This window comes from Cebus imitator, unplaced genomic scaffold (assembly GCF_001604975.1).
Source record: "Cebus imitator isolate Cc_AM_T3 unplaced genomic scaffold, Cebus_imitator-1.0 Scaffold83, whole genome shotgun sequence".
Lineage (NCBI taxonomy): Eukaryota > Metazoa > Chordata > Mammalia > Primates > Cebidae > Cebus > Cebus imitator.
In genome coordinates this window covers 6,540,305-6,552,195 of record NW_016107398.1, presented here as the reverse complement: position 1 = coordinate 6,552,195, position 11,891 = coordinate 6,540,305, and the positions used below count along the sequence as shown (strand labels likewise).

General features: G+C 45.2%; 1 pseudogene; it reads right to left on the bottom strand.

Moving 5' to 3' along the window:
- Window positions 1–2,894: 2,894 nt before the first annotated feature.
- Window positions 2,895–11,891, bottom strand: part of LOC108308150 — a 32,170-nt pseudogene continuing 23,173 nt past the window's right edge.

The window sequence follows — 11,891 nt, the reverse complement described above, 5'->3', positions numbered from 1 at the left end:
TCTCATTTCAAGATCCTTTATTTTTATATCTACAAAGACCATTTTCGCTTCATTTTTCTCACACCCAATCACATACTGGACCCATCCATGAGTTCCAGGATGCAACCATGTCCTTCATAGTGAGGGGACACCATTCAATGCCCTCCACCCTCCCTGGAGCGCCAGATATTTCCAGAAATAGCAAAATATGGCTCTCCACATTGTCCTTGTTCATTTTAATTAGCAATGGCAGATGAAGAGGACTGTGGTAAAACTTTAATGAAATGCTACATACTCTGGGAAGCATAAGCAGATCTAGTTGCCTAGGGCCTGTTTAAAGTTAGAGCAACTTGGGAGGTTCTGCCAAGTGTTGGCATGTGGGTGCCAAGCTGTTTTTGGTAGAATGGTAAGCTATGCTAGCATGTTTTTCGATGTTTACCATGCATTTTAGAGAGATTTCCTGCTAAATGAATTTTCAATTCAGAGCCAGCTCAGGAGGGGTACAGAAAGAAGGAAGGGTAAGAGAAACATTTCCAATGTATCAAAGCTATGAATTGCAGGGCCTCACTTCTTACTTAAAGAGCAAAATGTTGGCTAGGGGTAGTGGTGGAAAGTTCCCGATGCCAGATTTTGGAGGTGGGAGGAAGAAATAGTATCAGCCCTGTACCTGCCACCCTGTTCTTCAACTAGTTCAATTTCAGTTTCAGTATTTACTGAGAACATACTGGGCACTAGGAAGGACTTATTTTCCTCAAGCCTCACAAGCAGCTAAGTGTTAATTACTTTGATCACTTTCCAGATGAGATGCTGTGATTCTAAAAGGTTAAGGCACTTGCATCCGAGATCATGTAGCTGTAAGTGGCTAAAGCAGGAGTTTTGAATGTTTTGTGACTGCTAACTTGGTGCTTTGTCTACCACAGCATGAGAGATGAATATTCCTTTCTGCTTGCTGGTGCCCATCCTGGTGATGGGGTAGAGAGAGGAGCAGGCTCATCTCCTACCCACCAAGGCTTGCTCCTCCCTCCCACTGGAAAGCAGAACAGGCTGCAGCAGGAGGCATGCAATTGGTGTTTCTGCTGGTCTCCAATCCTAGTGGAAGAAACTGCCTAATTAAAGTCTGCAGCATGCCCAGAAGCTTCCGGGGTTGTTTTCCATGCATTCCCAGAGCCTGATGATACATATTCTTCATGTTTATGTGGCGTGATGCACTGTGCTCCATGAGCATGAAGTATGAGTGAGCCAATTTCACCATCTACGCAGCTACAGAGCAAACAGAAGGCATCCCTGTTCTAATTTATGAGGGACCAGCATGCACAATCAATAGATGCCCCACAGGTTATTAAAGAGGAGAAAGATGGCTCAGGCAGCCCTGCTTACTAACAGAGAAATGGGCTTCTGGCAGCTTCTGGCCTGCAAGGGATTTACATTTCCTTTTCAGGCCAGAAACAGTGGTGTTCCCTTTTCATCTCAGCCCCAAGCCTGAGAACAGGGGGCTGGTGGAGGCTCAGGCACAATCTGAAAGTGCCCTTCCCTGTACTGTAATCTCAGAATGGGGATGTGGTAGGGGTCAGCCCAAAGATTTATAAAGTCCCTTTGTGTTTGGAGGCCCAGGAGAACAATAGCTTTCCAGGATGGGTGTTGAGGTGTAGGAGGTGGGAGTGGGTGACTGGGTGTGAAAACAAAGCAAAAAGGAATAGGCAACTCCTACCAGGCTGGCTGGAAGGGAAGTGGTCTTTGGTCGGCCCGCCAGTCTTTGCAGAAGTCCTTTTATTCGCTGCTTTTGCCTTCTCTTTGTTTTGGGTCCTTTGATTTCAGGAAGCTACGGTTCTTTTGCAGTTTACTTTTTAATAGTTCTAGAGGAAGAGGGTAGACTGGATTTTAAAATAAAACAGTAACAGCATTGGGTTATTTAAGTAGAAGGGAAAGAAGTACTTCCCTTCAGGCCACATTCTGGAGGGCAAGATGTGGTCATACAGCAGTTCTCAAAGTTTTTTGTCTCAGGACCCCTTTATACACTCTTAAAATGTATGTAGGTTAGTGGCAGAAATTTTAAAATATTTGTCAGTTTTAAAATCGCGATAATAAACCCATTACATGTTAATATAAATAACTTTTTTTTTTTTTTGAGTCAGTCTCACTCTGTCACTCAGGCTAGAGTACAGTGATGTGATCTTGGCTCACTGCAAACTCCGCCTCCTGGGTTCAAAACAATTCTCCTTCCTCAGCCTCCTGGGTAGCTGGGATTACAGGCACCCGCCGCTGCGCCTGGCTAATTTTTGTATTTTTTTAGTAGACACCGGGTTTCACCATCTTGGCCAGGCTGGTCTCGAACTGCTGACCTCTTGATCCACCTGCCTCGGCCTCCCAAAGTGCTGGGATTATAAGCAGGAACCATCGTGCCCAGCCTAAATAACATCTATTTTTATTTTATTTTTAGCAAGGTGAACTAAATTTTTTTAAAAAAACAGGTAAACTGATTTCTCTTTAAAAAAATAAAATCGGGCCGGGTGCAGTGGCTCACACCTGTAATCCCAGCACTTTGGGAGGCTGAGGTGGGTGGATCACCCTAGGTGAGGGGTTCGAGACCAGCCTGACCAACACAGAGAAACCCCCTCTCTACTAAAAATACAAAAATTAGCCTGGTGTGGTGGCACATGCCTGTAATCCCAGCTACTTGGGAGGCTGAGGCAGGAGAATCACTTGAACCCAGGAGGCAGAGGTTGCAGTTAGCTGAGATTATGCCATTACACTCCAGCCTGGACAACAAGAGCGAAACTCCATCTCAATATAAATAAATAAAAATAAAATAAAATCTCTGGTCTGTTAAGGTCACTTCAGCTGCTTTTTAAAGTGGCTTTTTTCTGGAATGATGGAAGTTGTTGCCAGGGGGCCTGGGCGTGGGGGGTCCTGTGCCCCTAAATGGTGGACTTGGAGAAGGAGACCTGCAGGTGGTGATTCTCCCCGAGGTTGTGGTTGCACAGGTTGATAAGGGCCTGGACTGCCTCCTCCACAGAGCCCAACTGGATCAGCACCATCTTGCAGTCCCTCTAGGAGAATCTGAATCCTTTGATGCCACCCCCATTGCTGGAGACGAGGACCCTCAGATCTTACTCGGCTACTGAGGGCGGGATGTTGGAGGGGTGCAGGGTGGCCAAGGGTGGGAGTATGTTCTGGAAGTTCTTGGAGCCTGGCCTCTTGAAGCGGTGCAGGGGTGAGTGGCCAATGTCCTTGGTCAGGCCCTGGTCCTCCAGGCCCTCGTGGGGCAGCTGCAGTTCCAGTGCTTTGAGAGTGTGCTGGGGATGGGCTTCCCATGCAGCTTGTGCTGGTTCAGGTGGCTCATGGCCAGCTGGGCCTGGCTGCCGTCCACCATCTGCACCAGGGCGTTCTCCTTCTTATTGAACAGGATCTGGCCAGGCGCGGTGGTTCGCGCCTGTAATCCCAGCACTTTGGGAGGCCAAGGCGGGCAGATCACGAGGTCAAGAGATTGAGACCATCCTGGTCAACATGGGCAACATGGCAAAACCCCGTCTCAATTTAAAAATAAATAAATAGGGGGGAAAAAAAACAGAATCTTCACGTGCTGCACATTGCCGTAGACTCCGAAAAGAATAATGACTCTCTCTGAGTTGAGGTTGCTGACCAGCAAGGCAGAATGTCCTGCCCCCACCTCGCCCGAGATGGCAATCCTGCCTGCTGCTGCAGCTGCTGCCGCAGAGGGGATGGCCAGGGGTCCAGGAGCCGCCGATGAGGGGGTGGCCAGGGAGGCCAGGGTTCTGTGGATGTTGGGAAGGGAAAGGCCGAAGGCCGCCACCATGGTCTGACAGCAAGGGCTGGCTATCCCGGAGGGCAGGTCTGGGTGTGTAGTCGCGGTCTGTTTGTGTGTTCATTGTCGTACTTGAGTTGAGGCTGCTGAGCTTGGAGAAGTGGCTGCGCAGCATGCAGCAGGCGTGGGAGATGTTCTGCCCATCCAGCCTCAGCTTGGTGTGCTGGGTGCTCACGGGGTCCACGTACTGCAGCAGGGCCTGGAATGGGTTGTTCTTGGAGAAGGTGATGTTTTTCAACACTGTGCCGAACTTGGAGAAAATCTGGTGCAGCACATCCAGGGTCATGGGGTGAAAAGTGTTCTCCACGATGATCCTGAGCACGGGGCAAGGTCATTGCCATCCCTGTGTCCACGGCCGCTGTCGAGGCAGCCAAGCCAGGTTCCCCGACCGGACCGAGTTGGCGGCCCATGCCTGGTTGGGAGAGCTGTCAGTCTTCAGCTCCCTGTGGTTGGAGAACTGGATGTAGATGGACCGGCCGCGCAGCACAGGCATCACCCAGGTGTAGTAGTTCACCGTGGTGTTGGCAGCCTCCTTCCTCCATGTTCATCTCCATGAAGGCCTGGTTTTTCCCCTTCAGCATCAGGAGACTGGGGACCTTCCCAAAGGGCAGCCCCAGGGAGATGACCTCCCCTTCGGTGACGTCGATGGGGAGCTTCCAGCTTCCAGATGTGGATTACTCAGGAGGGGCTGGTGTTTCTGCTGTCACTTTTGAACTTCTTTTGTTGTTGTTGTTTTTTTAACCATACACTCTTTTTATTGTTAAGTCATAAAGAGGTATCAAAATTAAAAGCAAAAATTACAGGGTAAGACTTAACAAAACTATTAGGAGCGTCAAAGGAAGTGAAATGGGACTAGGCACAGGGAAACATGAATTAATGGACATGGGAAGGACAAGGATGGGGAGAACAGTGAGCATGTGCTGAAGATACTAGGGGAGAGGATCTGGTGTCTAAGTTCAAAAATTTGATCTTAGACAAGCGCCTAGGTAAAGAAATAATGGGATAAGATTTCTAAACCCTACTATGCGCTTTGAGAGTTATCCTCTTTCCTCAGCCTCTTTTTCATCATCGTTGATCAACTCCAGCTGGTCATTCCCCATCTTCATTATCATCATCATCATCCAGTAGGTCCCCTCCTCAACAGAGTCATCTGCACCCCTGTCAGACTCTGTCTTCACATGAGTCTCATCTTTCTTCACAGAGCTGCTGCTCTGCTCCTTTTCTGACTTATCAATCTTCACCTCTACTGCTTGTTTGCTCTGTTCCTTTTCAGTTTTTTCCAGGAGAGAATCCACTTTGTGTTTTATCTGGGTCAACTCCTTCTTAATGGCCTGAAGGTCATCTCCTTTCAACTTTCCAGACTTGGAAGATCCCCGCTGTCCACTCTTAGAATTGAAGCCACTCTTGCCCCTTCCTGAGGTGTTTCCTGATACACGCTGATGTTTCAAGGGCACTACAGCCCAAGCAATAAGAGAAGGAGGAGGTACACGTGCTGTAACTGTACATCCTATCATAATAATCCCTTTGAAAGTCATAGTCCAAGACAAAAGAGGAGCTGTATGTCTCCACTGCAGATGGGTTCACACCTGCTTTTCCTCAGTTCACTTTTGGCTCTGCAGCCAGGTTAGTATCTAAAACCTGGCCAGCAATCATTCTGCCATCCTCTCCTGCTACAGCAGCCCGGGCATTTCTCTCATTAACATACTGAACGAAGGCAAAGCCCTTATGAACAGAGCAGCCCACAATTTTGCCACACTTGGAAAAGATTGCCACCACATCAGATTTCTTGACCACAGGAGTGCTGAGATTCCCAATGAACACACAGGAGTTCATGGAGTGAGGATCTGTCTTGTTGGTTACGTTGCTGGCCGTTGTGTTTGATGATAAGGTTTCTCACAAAGCCAAAAATGTAGCTGAAGATCAAAAAGATCTCACTCAAGCAAAGTTCCACTAACTTAGATATTTCAAGGGTTTTGTGACCAGGAGCGGGGAGGGAGAAGAGACTCAGTTCTGAGTCTCCTACTTCTGGGTTCTATGTGGAGAAGCCAACTGCTGCCCAAGGTCGGCAACGCAGCCACAACTTGTCTTCTTCCCACTTTTGAACTTCTTGCTGTCATTTCCATTTGCTGGAGAGGCCGAGTTGCTGCTCATGATAAATGGTCCATTAGTGACACAAGTAGAAAAAAGCTTGTCAGATCCCAGCTTTGTACCAACTTCTATATCTGGGCCAATGCACACAGAGCATGGCACACGGAGCACACCGGCACCGTGGTAGAGCACCAGAATATTTTAGTTTTTTGAGATGGAGTCTTCCTCTGTCACTCAGGCTGGAGTGCAGTGCTGCTGTCTCAGCTCACTGCAACCTCTGCCTCCTGGTTCAAGTGATTCTCCTGCCTTAGCCTCCTGAGTAGCTGGGATTACAGGTATGAGCCACTGCCTGGCCCATATTTCTATTTTTAAAAAATCATATCTCCCAAATAAAATTTTCAGCAAGAAAAATGGCATTGTTTTACATTGTGAAATATTTTGAAATTTTTAAAATGTGTACATTAACAGAAGATAAATGGATTCTCAAATATTTACTTTTGCATTCAGTGCATTGCAATATGTTGTACTGGTCAAAGTGTGTGAAGAAAATCCAGCTTCACACAGATACGTAGCTGGAAAAGGGAAGAGTACTTAGTAGTCCTCTTAGATAATTGTGGATATTCTATTTTGATGGTGTCTTAAAGGATAGTTGCAATGTGAAATACGAAATTTTGTCAATGAACTTTTCGTATTGTTGCCTTAAAATCAATTGGTTTGTTTTGCACTTAGAATGGATCTTTTACCCATGCATGATTTTGTAATACATGCATTCATTGGTCATTGGAAAACATTTGTCTTTGAATTATGCAGGTATTTTAAATGTTGACATATTTTATTTTTATCAGGGAAAAATCACACTTGTTAATATCACCAACAAATCTCTTTAAAAATCCTTGTGTATTGAGAAGCTGTCAAGCTCCACAGTGGTAAACAAAAGTTTTTCCAAATTCTAATTTTTGCTTGAAAGCTCAAATTTTATCATCAGCAACAAATACTATCAGTTGTTTTCCCTGAAGTGACAGGCTCCCTTTGTTCATTTTTAAGAAAATGTCTGCCAAACACTAGTCTGAAATAGCATTCTTTGTCATTTGTTCTTTCAACCAAAAAAAAAAAAAGATACTCCATGAAAAAAGTGGCTTGTTCAACTTACAACTCAAATAATCGCCTAAGTGTTTTTCCTAGAGATAACTATCATAGTTGGAACACAGCAGAAGTACTTTATGCATACTTCTCATTTTTTACACAGTGTCTCAGTCTGTTGTGTGTTTTCATAACAGAATATCACAGATTGAATAATTTATAAAGAAAAGAAACGTATTTTTGACAGCTCTGGAGGCTGAGAAGTTAAGGGGCCCGCATCTGGGGAGGGCCTTCTTGTTACGTCATCCCATGGCAGAAGGCAGAAGGGTGAGAGAGCTGCATGGGCAAGAGAAGAAAGGAGGCCGAGTTCCTCCCTTTCATCAGGAACACACTCCTGCGATAAATAACCCACTCCTGCGATAATGGCATGGATCCATTGATGAGGGCAGAGCCCTCATGACCGTAGGCACCTCTGCCAAGTCCCACTTCTCAACACTGTTGCAATGGGGATTAACACAAGAACTTTGGGGGGACACACCAAACGCACAGCACATAGATTATCTTGAAAATTGTCAATATTAAACAGAATTAATTTTTCAAGTAGAGGCAGGGTCTTGAACTCCTGGCCTCAATTGATCCTGTGACCTCGGCTGAGGCCTCCCAAAGTGCTAGGATTATAGGGGTGAGCCAAGGCACCCAGCCTAAGGGCATTTGTTTAAGTGAAACTGACATTTGTTTTTCCTGCAAGTGTGTGACATTGATGACTAGTACAGTTGGATGCTCAGGCTTTGGTTCATGCTAAAATGCCAGTAGTTTTACCCGCCATTGATGCAAATTGTTGACACAGTGAAAAAGGCAAAAACCATCATATTATTATTGTAAAAGTAGTTTTGACTTCAGGAATACCTCAGTAGAATGGCAGGAACCCTCAGGGGTTTATGGGTCACACTTTGAGAACAGCTGGTGTAGTGGACGCTACAAATGACTAAATGTCAGCGACTTCTTACCCCTGCTTTGCCTCAGGCTAGCTCTGTCTTGTGTGAGCCATTTCACCCAAGTGCCTTGATTTTCTTATTTTTGACATAAGCTGGTTGGATTAAATAATCTCCATCACCTCATTGTCACCTAAGGAACACTGTGGGGCATGGAACAGTCTTTATCATTGACTTCTTAGCATCATGATTTTTCCTGCTTTTCTCTAATATGGCTTGTTCTGTTGTGTTGTCGGATAAATAGGAACATAGTCTCTTCTTATCCCTTTACAAAAGGGAGGGCAACGGGCTCTCCTGTAGAACGGGTGCTCTATTGTAGAGCATGAGCTGAATTATCCATCTCTACTGTACTGGGGAGGAGCTTTGACATCCGTGTATGCTATTTGAGCAAGATGTCTTTGGTTCCAAATTGTTCCCCAGGGTAGGGGCATTTCAGTTAATGTGTGTGTGGTGGGGAGTTCTTTGTCATGAAATTCAGGCAGGAAAATAGGGGCCAAGCTATAATAATAAGAGAAATACGCATTTTTCATGAAAAGTAAAGAAGGCCAGACTGGAGGGTTTTCTGAAGAAATCTACATTATTTTGTGGTGGTGATGTACATTTGCCTTCAGATGGAAGGAAGCCGGTGTTCTCCTGCTTCTACTCCTGTAGCCCCGTTCACGTGTCAGAATTTGCCTCTTCCCCCTACAGAGCCAGCAAAATCCTGAGCTAAGGGAAAATGCAGTGATCTCAGCTGATGCCCGAAGAGAGACAGAATTTGTGAGGCTCAAGAAGGGACTGCAGGGCTGGGAGGGAAGTGGTGTGCCTGGGGTGCCTGACAAGGGCCATAAGTAAGAGAGGATTGAAGAGAAAAGGAGAACGTTCACATAAGATATCACACAAAAGGCAGCACAGAAACACAGCGTCACCTTCATGCATTTTATAAAAAACGATGAAATGTAGCTAAACAAAGGTACATCTTGTTTCCCCCACCTTTGTAAAGCTTTAGAAAAAGTACTTGAACCCTTCAATAGAAGAGTGCCATTTGGTCTGAAGAAGAGAGGTGAGTCAATATGGCAGAAGCTCTAGAAGCCAACCTCCACTTAACCAAATCATCCGGTTAGCAGATGCTCCCTGTTGCCTCTACAGAACCGCTAATGCGCACGGCGTGCTAGATACCCAGCTAGAAGAGGTACTTCTGTTCCCATGAATTGAGCTAAATGCTCACCAGAGGTCAGGGCTATTTGTTCCCAACCCACATCTGTCCATTGTACTTGCAGTTCTGATTGTGCAATCTAATTATCATGAAAACCAAAGAAATATCAGAGCAAAAAGAGAGTTTTTGTTCCTATGAAAACTGGAGTTGTATGCTTTGGAAAGATTTGATAAAAACAAGTTACACACAAAAGTTGCTGTTGAATTGTGTGGGAAAGACATGTCGTGAAGACTAGCAAAAAAAAAAATCATAAACATTTTAGGGTAATTCTTGGTAATGTAGGGTAAGACTCGGATTGCCTTGTGTGTTTAAGTTCTCATTCTACTCTAAAGAAACCCATACCGGAATGTATGGTAGATTCCAATAGAAGGTAAGCTCCGTGAGTGCAGAGACTTTGTGGGGTTCACTGTTGTGTCCTTATCACCTAGATTGTGTCTGGCACATAGTAGGAACACAATACATATTTGTAGAATAAACTCTAGATACAGTTAATGCAAGAAAGATAAGGCAGAACTCCAGTTAATAGATACCTGCTCCAAGAAAATGCCTTGATCCTACCTTTAAAGAAAATGGTACCTAATCTTGATGTGCTTTAAGTTCAAATTGAAAGTTTAAGGTATGCTTTTACCATTTTTCTTGGTTCCCCTTTGAGACATTTTTATTTAGTGCACCATCTACTGTCCTGTGTACATTGGACAGCGGGGCTTAGCTTGTATTCAGAAGTGGGCACAGCATCTTGGGTTATCTAACAGGCACTGCCCACCCCTCGGTGGATTTCCAGACCAGCAGAGGACTACCCAGACCATGAGCCTTAATGCAGACTCCTCTGATCTCCCCTCTCCAGAAGGTAACTAGAAAAACCTGCTCTAGCTCAGAAAAGAAGAGACCTGATAGTAGGCAGGTTGCATCTCTAGATGGAGATTGGTCCAGTGGATGTAGGCAGGATGGAAAGGCCATCCCTTTGAACTTCTCTGACCCAGTAAGCTATAGTGGGGATGTGTGCAGGTAACAAGTGCCTCTTCCACTTCAGACTGTGTTTGAGATTCTTCTGATTTGAATGCAGAGGATCTGAGCTTAAACTTCTATGTACAATTAACCCTTGAACAACATAGGTTTAAACTGCACAGTCCACTTATAAGTAAATTTTTGTTTGCCTCTGCCACCCCAGAGACAAGAAGACCAAACCCTCCACCACACCTGGCTAAATTTTCTAATTTTAGTAGAGATGGGGTTTCACCATGTTGGCCAGGCTGGTCTCAAAAACTCTTGACCTCAGGTGATCAGCCCACCTCGGTCACCCAAAGTGTTGGGATTACAGGCGTGAGCCACTGCGTCCAGCCATTTAAAAAAATTTTTTTTTATTTTTGTAAAGATGGAGACTCACTATGTTACCCATGCTGGCCTCAAACTCCTAGCCTCAAGTGATTCTCCTGCCTTGGCCTCCCAAAGTGCTGTGATTACAGGTGTGAGCCACCATGCAAGGCCTGTAATTAATAATTAATAACATTTTCTTTCCTCCAGCTTACTTTATTGTAAGACTACAGTATATAAGACATAAAATATGTGTTAATTGGTTGTTGATAACATTGGTAAGGTTTCCAGTCAACAGCAGGCCATTAGTAGTTAAGTTTTGGGGGGTTTAAAGTTATACGTGAATTGTTTATTGCACAGTTGGTGCCCTTGTCCCTGTGTTATTCAAGGGTCAACTATTAAAGTATTAACCTTGCAACCTTGGACTAATTAGCACACTTCTCGAAGCCTGAGCTTCCTGTCTGGTGGGCAGGGGGTGGATTACAGGTATAAGATATTGATCCTCTCAAGGCAAGGCCTAGGGCAACTAGAACCTCTGGGTTCATTACCTCTGGTGCCAGCAGCCTCACACTTTTTCCACAGTGAGAAATTTGTGTGTGTGTGTGTGTGCATATATATGTTTTTTCAATTTCCTGTGTGTATCATATTGTGGAACAGGTTATGAACAATAAGAGCTGCAGCATTAGCTCCTCAGCTAATAATGGCCATTCTGCCTTTGTGAACAGGTTGTTGAGAGGATCATATGAGATACAGGTGTGAAATGCTGTGAAAACTGTGGGAGTTATAAAGCAGGACGTCTCATGACAGACCAAGTGCCTGGTGTTATCTAGTGGCACAGGAGAGTTTGATTCCATTTCTCTAGCCCTAGTTTCTTCACCAGATTCTTGAATTAGTGTAAAAACAAGGTTGGGGGCAGAGGGAGTTGGCATATAGTGATCAAAGCATTATCCTTACTTCTAGAGGTAACTCTGATATTAGCATTATCTGTAGGCAAGTCAGTGACCTAACACTATACCCCAATGTCAGGCCAATTTTCCCAGCCAGTCATGGGCAACTCCAGCTATTCCTATCCTGCAGAGGAGAACATCTGTACAGAGCAGAAAGCATAATCCCTGTGGGCAGAAAAGAGAAGGGGAGGGAATGGGTCCATGCATGTTAAGTTTCTTCTTCCACACTTGCCAATTAGATACCTGATACCTCACTTATCTCTCCGGGGAGGGAGTGAGAGATGGGAGGGAACAAGGCAGGAATGTTCCACTAACAGACTAGTGGGTGGAATTCTTCACACAGAAGAATGCACATCAGTTGCACCTGATTGAGATTTGGAAGGAGGCTGTGGTCTGTGTTTGCTGTTTCCTTGCAATATGGGCACAGGGTTCTACAGGTGTCATTCTGGAGTCACACTTGGCTGTGGTGGCTTCCT